Source organism: Miscanthus floridulus, chromosome 8, assembly GCF_019320115.1.
Source record: "Miscanthus floridulus cultivar M001 chromosome 8, ASM1932011v1, whole genome shotgun sequence".
Classification (NCBI taxonomy): Eukaryota; Viridiplantae; Streptophyta; class Magnoliopsida; order Poales; family Poaceae; genus Miscanthus; species Miscanthus floridulus.
This window is the reverse complement of record NC_089587.1, coordinates 96,889,563-96,905,882: the sequence shown is the minus strand read 5'-3', so window position 1 is coordinate 96,905,882 and position 16,320 is coordinate 96,889,563. Positions and strand designations below refer to the sequence as shown.

Here is a 16,320-nt window from a genome sequence, read left to right as displayed (position 1 = left end):
TGTCCTGCATCGTAGTTAATCAATGGAACATGGTTACTTGTGGATAAGAGATGAACTTGAGATGAGATGATTAATGAAGTGATTGAGCTAGATTAGGTCCGAACTTTATATTACTAATGACTTAATACAAAGCTAAAACATTCGAAGTTGAGCGAGAGCCGACTGGAGGAAGACAAACCACATATGTACAGATTTTGTATTGATTAAGTGAAATTCTTTGCTTTGTACATGATCATCAATGCACAATGCTTCATTTGAATTTAGATTACATTTGGATTCAATTAGTTTATATTATGACATCCACCGTTCGTCAATCTGATGACTTGTCATACTGCAATTTCATAACAAGCTAACAATGTGATGATGCTTAACCGTTTAAGCACCCTGTGTGCCTCCGGCCAGCAAGAGGGGGTTGAACGTGGAGAATATGATTGCTTCACGTCATATTGGTCGTTGTGTGTTGCATTGTAACTTTTCAGCTCATATTGTTTATCCCTAATTTTCCTCATACCTATATGGGTCTACCAATATAGAGATAAACATAGTTGTAGTCCAGTGATGTCTAGACAAGGAGGACAATTGGACAAATATAGTTGTAGTTTGGCAATGACCAGACGAGGAGGTTAATATTGTTTCCATTGTAATAGACAACTTGGTTTCATGATTATTCTTTGACAGTTTCCCAACGGGGCTATGCTGGTTCATTGGTCTTCTCTTTTTGCCAGTTTCCCAACGTCATTACTGTTTGCTAGGTATGTAGCCAACAACCAAGCATTCAACGGGAGAAGCATTTATAGGTTATGCTGGTTCACAGGCCTGAGGCGACGCTATTTGGCTACACAATTGTTGTTTGCTAGGTATGTAGCCAACAGCCAAAGCATTCAACGGGAGAAGCATTTATAGGTTATGCTGGTTCACGGGCCTGAGGCAACGCCATTTGGCTACACAATTGTTCCTGAAAAGCATGTATAACCGTTTTTTCTTCACTAGACTATTCACAACTGATACTTAGAAGATGGATAAGATGCTAAGTATCATATCATATTTTTCAGGCGTTGAGCAACTCCAACAGACTGGGTAAATGTATTCACGAAACTATTTATAGCTATTGTGCTCTAAAAAGCATTCCAACGGCTTGTCTATATTGTTTTCTATTTTTTCAATTCTCGCTAGCCATATTTCCCTAGCAAGTCCCGCTTGTTATGTGTGTTTTCCAATTTAGCTAGGCTGCTGTAAAACTCTACATATTAGATAGGCTTTCTATTTTACATAATGGCTAAATCTTATAATTTAGCATCTAATTTTACCAAATCAGTTGCTCTTAAAGAATAGCTACTAAAATATAAAACTCAAAAGGTCCTTAAGACCAATGCTTAATGTGTGTTACCAAGATGACTAAGTCTATCTAGGTAATTAACTTATATATCAATTATTAATGATATAACAACATTCTCTCCTTAATTGTCCGTGTGTAAGCACCTTACATTCTACATGCCCTAAGATGCTTACACAAAAAGGGCATCAAAGAGTTGCTACACAAAAGCAAAACCCATGATACAAGCTATAACAATCCACAAATGTTACAAAGGGGCTACTGAGTAAGGAGGCTGCGAGCTAAGCTAGAGTTGATCGGATGTATACGTACATTTACATCGCAAAAAATATGTACAATTTAGAGGGGCGGGGCAAAATTCGTCAATCACTCAGCCAAAAATTGGTTTGTGCAAACATCTTTGATGCCGGATACTAGTCTGAAAGAATCTGTTCTAGCTCAGGATCCTCTGGTCCGACCAACACATCGTCGTCCATTTCAGCATCAACAATCTCTTTCTCTGCAGGGGCATCTTCGACATCATCAGGTTCGCCCACCTCTTCATCAGTATGATTAGGAACAGCTGGCTCGCCAATGCCTTTGCCTCGATCAGCACCACTATTCAATACTTCATCATCTCGAGATTTGGCCCTGGCTACTGCTTTGCCATCAGTCCTTTCACAGATGCAGGTAGAGGGGTTCTCATGAAACTCCCCCCTCCCTGGCCTCAGCTCTTTGGGCTCCCCCATAAATCCTTTCTGAACCATGTGTACTTTTGAGGAGAATGCATCCCATGACATGTTTCCTCTGTTCAAAAATAAGGGATAGAGCCTTTTGGCATTTGGTCGGATCGTTCTCTTGTGCCCAAAGTATCTCCTGCAGAGGGCACGAAATATGGTCAGGGCAAGTAATAAACCACCAATGACATAGTTATACATGAATGGCACAGCAACGGATACCTTTGTCCAGCCAAAATTTTAGCCATGTTGCCGTTGTTGTTAGCCACAAAAGCATCACTTTCATCACAGACAATGAAATCAAGTGCAGCCATGCGAGAGGAATATTTAGAGAATGGAGCCAGCTCCTCTTTGCTAGATATTGTTTCTTTTGTGTGGAGATTGGGGAAGAGAGCTTTAAGAGGGGCCAGAGTCCTTGCACCTCCATATATCTCTCCGGAAGCTACATAGATGTGGACATCCTTTCTGTAGCCCAGGGCTCTCAGCATCAGACCCACCTCATCAGGAGTTAGAGGGCATCTACCTTGCCTTCTTCCCTTCTCTGGGTTAGGCTGAAATACAGAACAGCGGATGTTGCATTAGGAAATTCGATCATGGTTTTCCAAGGTACCTGCCATATGATAGCACAGTGGCATACATACATGCAAACCTTTCCACCTCTTCCTTATAGCACCAAGTTCTCTCCTCTCTTTCTCTCCACCACCATAATAGCACCCCGAAAAGGCAAGCATATCAGGTTCGAATCTGACATTGCAAAAGGAATAATGTTTAGGGAAGGGACAAGAAAAAGATCAATATCATTACGAGCTGTAAAGGAAACTTACATGAACTGGGAAAAGGTATTTGTAAGATTTAGATTTAGTCATAAAAATATAAAATCCTGTAACTTCAGACTATAATATCACGTGATCACACATGCTCTTCTACCATACTGGTCCTATTGGCCAAATAATGCTAGGTATCTATGAATCAAAGGTTATCATTGCATTAACACTTATTGTGTCCACGCAATACCATTCTACAGAATACACGTCTTCCTTGATAAGACAAACTGCCAAGGCAGAAGTTCAGGACCCTCCTTAAGTTGTCCCTCTAACTTCATGATATGTGCTACCCTACCACAACCCGAATCAAGAGGCCGAGGCCACATTGACACTAGAGGGAGACCAACATCCAGCACACCCTAGCTCAGGTGATGAAAGCGCTCCCAATGGTCTAGCTTCTAATCTCTAAATGGGTTTCAAGTCTAATCTGCTTATACAAAGAAATTAAGAAACTATGTTATTTGCATTACGCCCATCCTCCTCTCAATTATTAGTATAAAAAGGAAATGATATATGTGATCTAAAACATGAGAATTTTATATGAGTGCACCTCAAATGAAGAGCAATAAAATACTTGCTCCTCTCCCTCATTCTTTGTATTAGCTTTTCACCCATATCTTGAATTGGAGCAGTAAATCTCAATGCATGATAGTTGACTCTACATCTCAACTTTTGCAAGTCAGTTTGTAACCTGTTTGCTAATCTATAATCAAACTTCGTCAATCGGATAACCTGCATCAAGTGAAAGAACTGATATCTTAATACTCAAAATAAGAAAGTAAAAGAATCTAAAATAGTCACAGAAAAAGCCTCATATATTAGTGGAGCTTAATGAGTAAATATCTCATATATATAGCTCGGGGAATATATACACAAGTGGATGAAATTGGTTAAGTCACAAGATAACAGCATATATAAAACTTAGGATTAAGTCCACTTTTGGCCCCTCAACTATTGTGTTGGTCTAATTTTAACTCTCAACTACAAAACCGTCTAGTACCGGTACCCCAACTGTCAACACCGTTCACTTTTAGCATCTGGGCGGGGGCAAGGCTGTTTTGACTGACGTTGAGTGGTTTTGACCACGCCTCCCTCTCCACGCTGCACAGCCTGACAAACCGATGTTGAGGCCTCTGTTCTTCCCTGCCAGTTGCTCGAAACCCGAAAGTGCCTGAATAAAGGTTGTAGTTCTAAGTGCAAGCTTGGGGCTAGTAACTTGAAAGGGCCAGAGTGCCACAGTGAAATCTAAGAAACACGCACGCCAAAAATCGTGCAACACTGTTTCGGCCGGTGTCCGCGGTCACCGTGTCCGGTCGTCGAGGGCCAAGCGCCTGCTCGCCCTGCACCGTGCTGCCTCACCGCGCTGTCATAGCAGTTCGCCTGGCCGACCCGCTGTTGCACTCGTGCCGTGGCTGAGCCGCTCTAGCCTCGCCTTGCCGTCGCCGCTTCTCCGGTCCGTGGCGAGCACAAGTTGAGCGCGAACCACTGGAGCACGTCCTCTGGGAACGCCCTGCCATTGTCGTCGCGCTTCTTCATGAACCTGGAGAGTAGGTCGTCCGACGGCATCGCCTTGCGCGCCGTGATGGCCTCTGTCATGTATTGGTCCACAATCGCGAGGCTCTCGCGGAGGTTCCGCTCGCTACCGATCTGGATGAGGTCCTCCTCTCTGATGCTGGCGCCCTCGTTGAGCCCCGCCGAGTGTTCGCGCAGCTCGTGCAGGATCTCGTTCATCTGGAAGACCGCCGGCAACGTCTCCACCAGCACCGTCGCCCGGATGCTCCCCGGCTCGATCCCAGCAACTTTCTCGGCTCTCTGGAACACCCCGTTCCAAATCCTCGCTTCCCTGTAGGAGACGACGAGCGAGCGTCCAGTGAGTCACGTCACTGTTGCGCACATGTACGTGTGTGGTGCACCGTGCACGCACCACCGAGGCACGTGTTCATATGGGCCGGGCGTGCGGCACGTACTGCCACGCACGTACCTAGAGTGCTCCATCTTGGGCAGGTAAAAGAATGGGCCGAAGCCGGCGCCCTGGCCGGCGTGGAAGGCAGCGTGGTTGTGGAAGAAGTAGAGGCCGAAGTCGACAAGGCAGCCGATGGTCGGCTCGTCGTCGAAGAGGATGTGCGCCTCGGGGAGGTGCCAGCCGCGGGGGCGGGCGAAGAGCTTGGCAGTTCGGTCATTGAGCTTGTACTCCTACCAGCGCGCCGTGTCGCGGAAGCTGATGGTGCCAGCCACGGCATCCCGCAGGTTGACCTGCCCGTGCATTAGGTTCTCCCACGTCGGCGACAACGCGTCCTCAAAGTTAGCCTACCACGTTTTCTTCTCGTCATCTCAGCTTAGAAGGTCGACACATCACATGTGCTTCATCCATCCATCCATTCACCCGTACGTACGCAAGCTAGAGCCAAGTTTGCACGCGTGTGTATGCTTACCATGAAGACCTTGGCGCCGGAGTTGAGCACGTTGATGACCATCTTCCGCGGCTCGGCGAGGCCCGTGATCTCCACGGTGCGGTCGGCCACGGCAGGCGGCACGGGCGCGCACGTCCAGTCCCCGTCGCGCACGAGCCTCGTGGCCGGGTCGAACCGCGGCACCTCGCCGGCGTCGTACCGCCGCTGGGCCACCCGCCGTTGCTCCATGGCGTAGCGGACAGCGCCGCGGAACTCGCGCTGCAAGCCGGCCACGAAGGCCAGCGCGTCGCGGGTGAGGATGGACGCGAACTCCCGATCGTACCAGCCCTGGCGACGCCGCGGGGCACGAGGGCGCCAGCGTCAGAGAGGAGGACCTCATCCAGCCGCGGCGAGGCAGCACGATGCAGGGCGAGCAGGCGCTCGGCCCTCGACGACCGGACACGGTGACCGCGGACATCGGCCGAAACAAAGTGCTGCACAATTTTTGGCGTGCGTGTTTCTTAGATTTCACTGTGGCACTCTGGCCCGTTCAAGTTACAAGCCCCAAGCTTGCACTTAGAACTACAACCTTTATTTAGGCACTTCCCGGTTTCGAGCAACTGGCAGGGTAGAACAGAGGCCTCAACATCGGTTTGTCAGACTGTGCAGCGTGGAGAGGGAGGCGTGGTCAAAACCGCTCAATGTCGGTCAAAACAGCCTTGCCCTCGCCCAGGTGCTAAAAGTGAACGGTTTTGACAGTTGAGGTACCGGTACTAGACGGTTTTGTAGTTGAGGGTTAAAATTAGACCAGCACAATAGTTGAGGTGCCAAAAGTGAACTTAATCCTAAAACTTATGTATCTTGGTAACAAATTAACAAACACGGCTACAATACAATGACTTACATGTTTCTTAAGGAGTGCAGGCAACACATGGTTCAAGTAACACCGCTCAGTACATTTTCGGGGAACACGCATCCTGTGAGGAGCCCGAGGTTTACCTCCTATATGTGGAAGCTCTTTCACAATCTTTACATCCTTTGATAGAGATGAGATGAACCAGTTGGTGTCAAAAATATCCGAAAAATTGCTGCAGCAAAAGTTATATTAAGTACAACCCAAATGCACTGAAGTCATCTTAGAAACACAAGAAGCCTTAGAAGATTCTGGCATAGAAAAGCTTTGCACTCCAAACTAACCTTGAATCTTTCCAGAAGGATGCTTGGTCTAGTTTGGGAACAACAAGTGTGGCATTTAAAATACGTGCAGCAACAACAGCATCAATTATCTGAAAGAGCACTGCGCATGTTAATTAGGTCTATAAAGATAACAACAAGCATGGAACCAAAAGGCATATAAGTATTACAAGTTATCACTAAAGCATAAAAAATCACTCCTGGAGACTCTTATTAGAACTTAGTAGTACAGGCAGGCCTCAAATTTCAAGGCTTCAACATGTTCCCGGGCACTAGTCAGGACTCAAGAGGATTGACACTATATACTTTTAAGCAACAGTATGGATATTATAAGTATCAGCTGATGATTTCTAATGTTTATATATATACATTGAGGTTTTAAACTTCCTTTGATTTCAAATATAAGTCCATTTGGACTGGGGCACAAGAATTAAGGTGAATTACAATGACTATATTGCCCATCAATCATTGCTAGAGTTAAGATGGGTGGTAAGTGTATTGCACTGATTAGTGTTCACCTGAGGAGGGTAGACATGGAAGAATGAAGCAAATAGATGCATTGAAGTTATCATTGACTTACATTTGGTGCAGTTAGGGCAAGGCTAGATGAAGTTATATTTGGGATCGGAAGGAGTATGTTTTGAGTTAAGGACTACATAATCCATAAAAGGATGATCCAAGTTTACATAGTTAATTCTGTTTATGGATATGGGCCATTACATATTCATATTGATTGTTTGTATCATGCTTTGCCTGGGAAAAAAAACATCCTTCCAAATTATATAAACAAAGGAAAGTTGGCAGACCATAGGATACAGAACATTAGCTTCTTTGTGCATTAGATGAATCTAGTATTAGTTTAGCCACTTGACAATATATTTGTTGCATTACTTAAGAGTCTGGATACTCAGCACAGGGAAACATCGGAAAAGAATCATAGCATTTGGTGCAGATTTTAGTACAAATTCAAGAGCTTTATGGTTTACTATAATTAGAAAAACAATGAGACCGTAAAGCAGTGCATAAACATGTATAACAAGGTTGTAACACATGCTTTGTCCTACACCCCTATCCATCCATATGCAAAATTATTTATGGGAAAAAAAAAACAATGTAGCACACGCTTACCCCTGTTCTCTGTTGATTCAGGCCTCCACTTGTAACAATCATCAAATAGCGGTCTGGTTGGGTAGTAATGTTTGAATCTACACAATTTTGAAACAATAACTACTTCAGGTAAAATGAATTAAGAGATACAGTCAAAACTATTTCCAGAATTTCAAAACCATTAGTTACAACTAAACACCTAGCATTGGTGGCCTTGTAGAACTGTGGAACAAATAAAATGTCCTATGCAGCTTCACCAAATTTCGACCAACAGTGGATTTCAAAAAGTTTGCCTACCAAGGAACTTGCTGCTTGAGTTGCTGCACCCATAAAATTTGCTAGCAAGCTTTGAACCCCAAAGCTCATCCCTGACGGTCGAACCATTCGTCTACATTTTAAAGAATGTTGTAATGAACTCGTCAATTATAAAAGTAAAACTCAAATTTCACATGCCTTAGGGAAAATGCAACCAAATTATGATGCAGGAGCTCTGAAGATAAAGGTGTGCATTTCAAAATAATTTTATGGCAACATAAATAAAATCCAGCTAAGCTCAAACATCTACTAGAGCAAGTAAATTTCACTCGTGTAGAATAAAATAACACCAAAATAATAATCCAATAGCTTGCCACAATCTAATTTGCCGAAAAATGGAACATGAAGTGGAACCCAATTCATTTACCTACTAATTACAGCAAACATCACCCAAACTGATCAACAAGTCACACGAACAGGAGGTATTTCAGAGTATTGAACTCACAACTCTACTAATAAACAGGATAAAGACTAGTGATGATCTGCTGCGCTCAGTCTAACCGGAGAAGCGCATAATTACCGGAGCACCAGAAATTTCGCGGCGCTCGGACTCCTCCATGCCACCGCCGCCGGAGCTGTTCAGCTGCGCGAGCGAGAGCACATACGCATAAAGCAAGACAAGTTAGATCGGAAATGTGGAGAAAAAAGCAAATGCGGCTAGGTCACTAGTGCGATGCAATACCAGGGCATGGGGCGAGCGGCGGCGGCGGGAGGAGGCGACCGCGGGGTGGTCGGCGAGCGGAGGCGGGGGAGACGTAGAGCAGCGCGACGGCGGCGAGGAGGAAGAGCAGGAGCGCCGCCGCCGGCAGTGCGGCGCGGCGCGGGCACCGGTAGTTGCCGCCGCGCCGCCGCGACTGGACCATGTCCCGCGGCCAGAGGGCGTGCCTCAGGGGAGCTGCGAGGGGGCGCCGCTGCGACGGCGCTGGCGGGGTGGTCCTGGAAGCGGCGGTGGCGGCATGGGGCGCCCGCCTCTGGATCAGTAGTTGTTTGAACTCTGGAGGAAAGGGACGGTGGTACTGGGATATTTAACTTTTTGCAGGACGCTTCTTCGTTTGTCAATTTTGGGCACGCCTCTATATATATACCGGTGTCCGTGCTTCGCTGCGGGTAATGTGTTTGATATAGGTGGCTCATATGTTTAATATGTTTCTCATCGTGTTGGTACGAAAGATTGGTCTATTTGGTACATTAAACGGGTAAATATAGGAAGGAAATGTAGCATGGCTTTTTTCATTACAATGTTCTAAACGAACATAGAGGTCGGTTGTCATTACATGGTGCCTATTGTAGGCCAGTAAATCAATGACATGTTAGTGGAAATAAGTATTTGATGGAGTTAGGCTCAAGCAACTAAGACACTTAGATTCAAAGCACAACATTAGCTAGGATTGCATTATAGATGGAAATAGCAAAAACTACAACACAAGTATGTCTCTTAACGTGAGGGTTTACAAAAGAGTGAATTAGGATCCACTCCCCTTAGGCGAAACTACAACACATTTTGTAAATTTGGAATCACACGAAAGACTACACGACGTCGAACACTAAATTACACCTGGATTTAAAGTTACATGGTTAAGAGCAACCTAGTACAACCAAGGCTTAGTCCAGAAGTCGGAATAGACGAGGGCAATGGAGAAACAACAGGATAATGATTATCCAAAACATGGCATATGACCAACAGATCCAGAAACAGGAGACTGAGAAGTAAAACATCGTTAACCCTAAGACCAAACTAACCAACGGTAGACTTGAACTTCTTTGAAAACCAGATTCTTTCTTCTCAAATTACACCATCACCTCTGTCAGACGAACCTAGTTCCACAATGACGACTAGATCTCTTAGCTCTGCTTCAGATTCGAGAGGGACGAGGGTGAAGGAGAAGAGGAAGGACCAAGGGCATCTTATAGTGGCGAACGTAGATAGGGCGCAGCGCACCGAAAGTGAAGATGGCATGGATGGGATACACTGTTGGTTCACGCTGTGGGGATACAGCCGGTCATGCCGTGCTTCCTGCACAAGCGAGCGGAGGGGGGATAAATGAGAGGAGAGAGGGTTCGCTCGATGAGGGAGGCGTGCGGGCGACCTTGTCCCCAAAAGAAGAAAGAAGGGAGGGGGGGTCCGGTACGGGGACGAGGGCGAGTATCAAAAGCGGACTGGAGGACGGGAAAAGTAGAGGCGCACAACGCACGAGGATGGCGAGTGCGGCATGATGTCGTGGCCATGCGAGGACAAGGTGCTAACAGGCTCGACACCGATGGCGTCCGCGGGGCACGCGGTGACAGTGACCCGATGTGCATAGTGTGGTCGAGCTAGGCACAGTGCTTGGGACTTGACATCCACTCAGGCTTTTCTAAGCACTCCCTACTACCCAAGGCTAACTTTTCCTAGGTGTTCTTCTTTCCTTCCCTTACTTGTCCATAATATGCGACAACTTTTGTATGAAGTGAGATCGCAACATCTTTTCAGAATTATCTGAACCATGAGGATGCCAGTGACCTCTGTTGAGGCATGGCTCCCTTTGCTTTGCTCTGTTGTCTATCTATACCACACCCTGATACCCACATCTTTTTTTACCTTTTTCGGTAAAACTATTCCATACTCGAGTGTTTCTCGAGCGGTGAGCACTCGATTTTCTACGGGTACGATCCAGAACCGATCCAGCACAGACAGTCGCCCGCGCCTGTGCACGACGCGTGCTCCGGAGTCCCATGTGCGTCGCTCCGAGGTGCATGGTCTAGTCTGCCTCTGCACCGACCAGTTGCAGGTGCATGCATGGCGTGCTGTGGTGTGGTAGACCAGACCAGGTCACTCGCTGCCATCAATCACCTCGCCCGCTACATGAACCTATGCATGCATAACTATTTATAGCGGTAGAGAAGTTTGACTTAGAAAAAAAAACAAAATAAACTATAATTTGGATTGGAGGGAGCAGTGGTCAACTCTTTTTGAGCAATTCTAGTAGTCATTTAACATTTGGGTTGCGCGGTTGGATGTTCTCTCTTCGTTTTCTACAAGTAAAATAATTGGATAAGAGTTTTGCAGCCCCTAAATGGGTTTGTTTGGTTCATGGGCTCATGGGCAAACTCGCCGAGCAATCTTTAGTTTTTGATTCTTTGCACTGTTTGACCACTTCAGCTGTCATGTTTTCTTAGCACCGTCTCACATGGCCTGTGCTTTGCTGGCTTCTTGAGTAAGCAGGCCAAAAGAAGAGAAATATAGACATAGGCACGTAGCACGTACGTAGTACATACATACACATGTACGTACAGAAAGTCCTTGCTATATATGTATACGCCTCAACAACTTAGACAATTTGCTCATCCGGACTGATGGGGCGATGCCTCCATTGCAAACAAGTCCTTGAGCTGCTTCTCGTCACCGTCGCCCGTGTTTTGCACCGCTGCCGCCGGCTGCTACTTCTCCTCGTCGTCGTCATGGCCATCGTTGCTGGCGGTGGCCAGAGTTTTTGGTGCCTGCTCCTGATGACTCTGCTTCTGGTGGAGGTGGTCCTTGCTCTTGCCCCAGAGGATGCTGTAGAGCCCTCCGATGAGGAGGCCGCTGCCGAGGAGGCTGCCGAGGCGCACGATCTCACCGAGGAAGGAGGAGCAGAAGATGGTGAGCAGGAGGCCCAGTGGGTTGGAGATGGCCAGGAACACGGGCCCACGCTTCTTGATGCACCACGCCTGCAGGTAGAACGACACGCTCGTCACCACAAGACCCTGCATGCACGCATTGTCATCGACGTTAGTTGTTTATCTGCTTGATAATCTCTTCATCGTCGTCGTTGCTCATAATACTACTACTCACAGAGTAGGCGACGGCGAGGAGGCCGACATCGAGCTGCAGCTTCTAGGCGGCCGGGTCCCGCTCGACGGCAAAGGCGAGGAGGAAGGACTGAGCGGTGCCGAGGCCGAACTGTACCAGCGTGGACAGCAGCTTGTTGGGGTACTCCTTGAGCAGCGACGCCTGTAGGATGATCCAGAGGGACCACGTCGTATTGGACAGCAGCATCAGGAACGTGCCCTTCATCCATGTCCCCTTGCCACCTCCATCAGCATGAGCTTGAGGATGAGGATGGTGCGCGGCGAAGGCCCGGTGGTGGTTCACCAGGCTCATCGAGGGACCCATGTACAGGGCGATGGTCAGGACCCCGGCCAGGCACAACGCCACGCCCGCCGCCTTCGCCATGCCTGACGGGCTTCTCAGCCGAACCACTTCCAGCCTGCATGCACACACGTGTATATAAATAAAACTATTATAATGTTCAGGTTTGATAATGATGACTTCCTGTTCTGCTTTATACTATTGCCACCAGTCAAATCAGCAATGATAAGTACAGTTAATTATAGATTAATCTAAGAAAGGCGCACGCTTAATTGGAGACTAATTAACTGAATTTGGTAATTAACGCTGGCCAGCGGCTTATTACCTTAACAGGACTTCCAGGAAGAAGGTGACCACAGGGACAGAGTTGCTCGTTGCCGATGCTACGGTTGCAGAGGTGTACTTGAGGCTTATGTTGTACAGATTCATGCTCAATGTGTTGCTACAAATTAAGTTCATCAAAGACACCACATGTCATATATACGGTGTTAATCATCAGTAGTTGTATTCAGTACAGGAAGCTTAGCTGCTAGTACCACTGATGGATCAAGTGTTAGTTACATACCCACGCAATGCATAGAAGAACAGATTCAGAAACAACCTGAATGACATGGGTGGTGCATTCCTCCTGCCATCAAATCAATCACAGATATATCAATCAATTGTTTCACCGATCATATATATTATTAGAAGAAGAAAATTGAAGGAAAAAAGCAATTTCCAGTTTTAATTATACAGACTGCTACTGCTTAGCCTTAGATAAGTTCAGTTACCTTTCAAGAACAATGGCTAGGGGAAGCAATAGAGCAGTGGCCGCCGCCTGTCGGTAAAAGATGAACACGTAGGTGCTCATGCCATGGTTGAATGCCGCCTTGGAGACAACATACATGCCGGTGTAGATGAGCTTGTATGATGATGGCAACCCCATAGGCTTTCTTGCTGGTGGCATCCATGGCCTCTCCTACACTTCTACAGAGAAATGAGTGATCGAGATATGTTTATGTCTATCTAGCTAGCTAGCTGCAGCTACCTGGCTACACTTGTACAGAGAATGAGTGAGATGGTTTATGTCATCAGTGCCTGTGATGAAGAAGCAAAGGAGAGGAGGAGGGCGGCCTTATATAAAGATGAAGATGCTGCATGATCTGCTCCTCTGGTTGGATGTTCCAAAGTAGCTAGAGTAGTGTGTGTACCTTTTTCCTGCTGGCCTCCTCTGAATCACAATTTTTTGGTGTTTGGGCAAGAGTCATCTTCCTCTCTCCTCCTGTCTTGGGTGGTGGCACCAACAGAACCGGTTCCAGAGAGGCGGAACACCTAGAACGCCGAAAATCCATGTTAGCTCACCAGCATGATATAGTCAGAGATCTCAAATATATCCATCTGACCAAGGATGAATCCAACTTAGACTTATCATGTACTGACTGATAATATTGCAAAAAAGGAAATGTATTGTTGACTGGAACAAGGTTTTCACACCACTCCCTTTGTTTTGGTTCAAGACATAAAATAGAGGATATCTGAAACAACACAGGTCTACATACCAGTCGTGAACCATCTCCGAAGAGGTATCGGATGCCCTGGTGCTTGGACACAGAGCCATCAACAGGATCCTTGTACTCAAACTCGTCAGCTACAACTACTTCAGAAACATCAGACCGGATCTCCTTGATCAGCCTGACAGAGATAATTTAGATATGGCACTAAAATGTTCAAGATTGCTTAAGTTGATAATTTTTTGGAGCTACCCCTCGATTAACCTGGGCAACAGGTAGATGCGGGCATTACAAGATATTATGATGGAAAAATAAGCATATGGAAGCAAAATGTTTAAAGGGACCTCAATGCTGAATGTTCGATACTATTTCAGTTGTAAAGTTAAGACCAACTTGTATCTAAAACATCATGCTTGTTGAATAAATGTGTTCTAATAGTACTCGTGTTAACACTAAATAGACAGATATCATATGGATGCTTCAATGCTACATTCCAGAGGAAAGATAATACCGATGATGCAGACACATATTTGATTATACTGGGGTTATATCCACGAACAACAGCAACAAACTCAGCCATCTGCAGTCTTGATACCCTATCTGGACCACCAACATTCAGGAGGACCTAGACTTTTTTACCATCTACAGCATGCACTTTGATGTCACAATGGAAAACAATTGCTAATAGGAAAACACTAATATTGAAGCGTTATAATATATGAACTGGAACATGTTAAAATTGTTTATAGAGTGAACACAAGAAAAGTTATTGCTACTGATTGAGTTCCACAAATGTACAAGTCAAACTCATACCTGATAACCAAGTTTTTGTTAATGACAAAATTACGTCCACCATATCTTTGACATAGACAGGGCACCGGAATTCATCATTGAAGAACTCAACCTGCTGGCCTTGTGAAAGAACACCATCCATCCACTGCATCCAAATGGCAAGTACTTTTCTTAGTTAGACACTTCTCTAGTCCTATAGAATCAGTTTCAATTCTGAAACATTAGCAACACGACTCTACTTACTTATAGTTGGGGAGAAGAACATAACACTATTTATGAGTGCTGAGCAGTGCATTTTACCTGAACGGGAAGGGATTTTGCCACATGAGAGATTGTTTATGGCCCATAGATAATGCTGCTTCTCAAGATCGCATAGTTTGAGCATTTCTCAACAATGAGTTTCTCTACAGCAACTTTAGATTTTCCATACATGTTCACCGACACTGTCTCGTCCTCTTCTTTGTAGAAGGATTTCACCCCCTCATAAACTGTCAGTACAAGAGAGGCATATTTCATTGTACACTTGAGTCTAGGATGAACATACATGCAGTATGCACCACAGATAAAAATGTCTGAGTAGCAGAGTATGGCACCAAGGATTGTGAGTGTTGTACCTTGATCAGTTGACAGATGAATCAAAAGTGAGTCGTCATTCCTAAAACTCAGCAACCAATTCACAAGTGAAGAAGGCACATTGGTAGCCATAGCTGCAGGTGGATCCATTTCACATGCCCGAGGAACTAACATCGCAGCACAGTTGACAACTATGTGTGGCTGAACATAATAGGTACAGGTTAGTATGCTCTGTTATCGAAGAAATGTAGTAGTGATCTCATGATTCATGTAACGTCCAGCCAAGTAATCGCCAATCAATTAATCACTGAATCAGCGAGAGTAGAAGTTCGTATGAAGCAGAGAGTTGCGCGCGGTGGGAAATGTGGACGCGTATTGTACCTGGCCAAAGGGCGTGGAGATCGCCTCGAGGCCGTCTCTAGAGCGGAGGTCAGCGCGGATGGAGGGGAGCGCGTCGAGGAGCGGCTGCGGCGGGGCGGGGCTGTGGCGGGTGAAAGCGACGTCGAGGCGGTCGGCGGTGGAGGACACCGTGAGGAGGTGCTGGCCTAGGTAGCCACTGCCACCCACCACTAGCACCCGCTTCCTCTCCTCCTCCCCCACCATTTGCACAAGAAACAATCAGATTCATCACATTTGCACAAAAACAATCAGATTCACCGTGAAAAGAAAATTTCTAAAATCAAGCACATCAGTAGCAGTTGAGAGAGAGACAGAGAAAGAGAGAGAGCCGATGCTCTTCAGATCCAGGATGGGAGATGCTATCCACAAAAAGAAAAGACAGAATCTGCTCCTCCGTTGGACACCAGAGACCCAGGACGCCGGATCTTGCTACCAGGGGAGAACTAGGACGCCGCCGCCATCGCTGTTGTGGTGTAGCAGTGTAGGGCCACTGCCGGTCACCGGGGAGCCATGCCGTCCTGGTTGAGAACGCGATTCGATGACACCACCGCCGGAGGAGACCATGCCACCAGGGAACGTCGAGCGCGCGGGCCTGGGCATGCCATCGCAGAAGAGGAGCAGCTTCGGAGCGCTGGCCACCCGCCGCCAATGCGCCCGACCTCCTATGGGGGAAGCCGGGGGATCCGCCCGTCAGTGCTGCCACCAACCACGACACACAGATGTAGAGATGCCACCGGCAGCGTGAGGGCCGCTGACGCCATCGATGGGGTGGAGGATGAAGGCCGAAGCTCGAAGAGGATCAATCCACGGCGCCCTTGCATGAATCCTCCTCATCACTGGAGGGAGGGGCAGGGAGGGTGGCCGCTGCTGGATGTAGGGGGCCCTCGTCGGTGCCAGTACTAGAAGGAGGGGAGGGGGCAGTGCCGCCGGTGGGGTGGGGTAAGAGCCGCTGGCGGCGTTGCAGCCGAGGAAGTCCGTAGCGTGAAGAATACAAAAGGCACCGACGATTCAATGATGGCGAGGTTTGGGGATAGGATTCCTAGGACTAGAACATGGAAAGGACGAAACAAAAACAA

At 46.7% G+C, this 16,320-nt stretch overlaps 2 pseudogenes; both read right to left on the bottom strand.

Moving 5' to 3' along the window:
* Positions 1–1,438: 1,438 nt before the first annotated feature.
* LOC136477049 (O-fucosyltransferase 16-like) lies at positions 1,439–13,066 on the bottom strand (annotated as a pseudogene).
* Positions 13,067–13,090: 24 nt separating this feature from the next.
* Positions 13,091–15,457, bottom strand: LOC136477050 (uncharacterized; annotated as a pseudogene).
* Between the last annotated feature and the right edge of the window lie 863 nt (positions 15,458–16,320).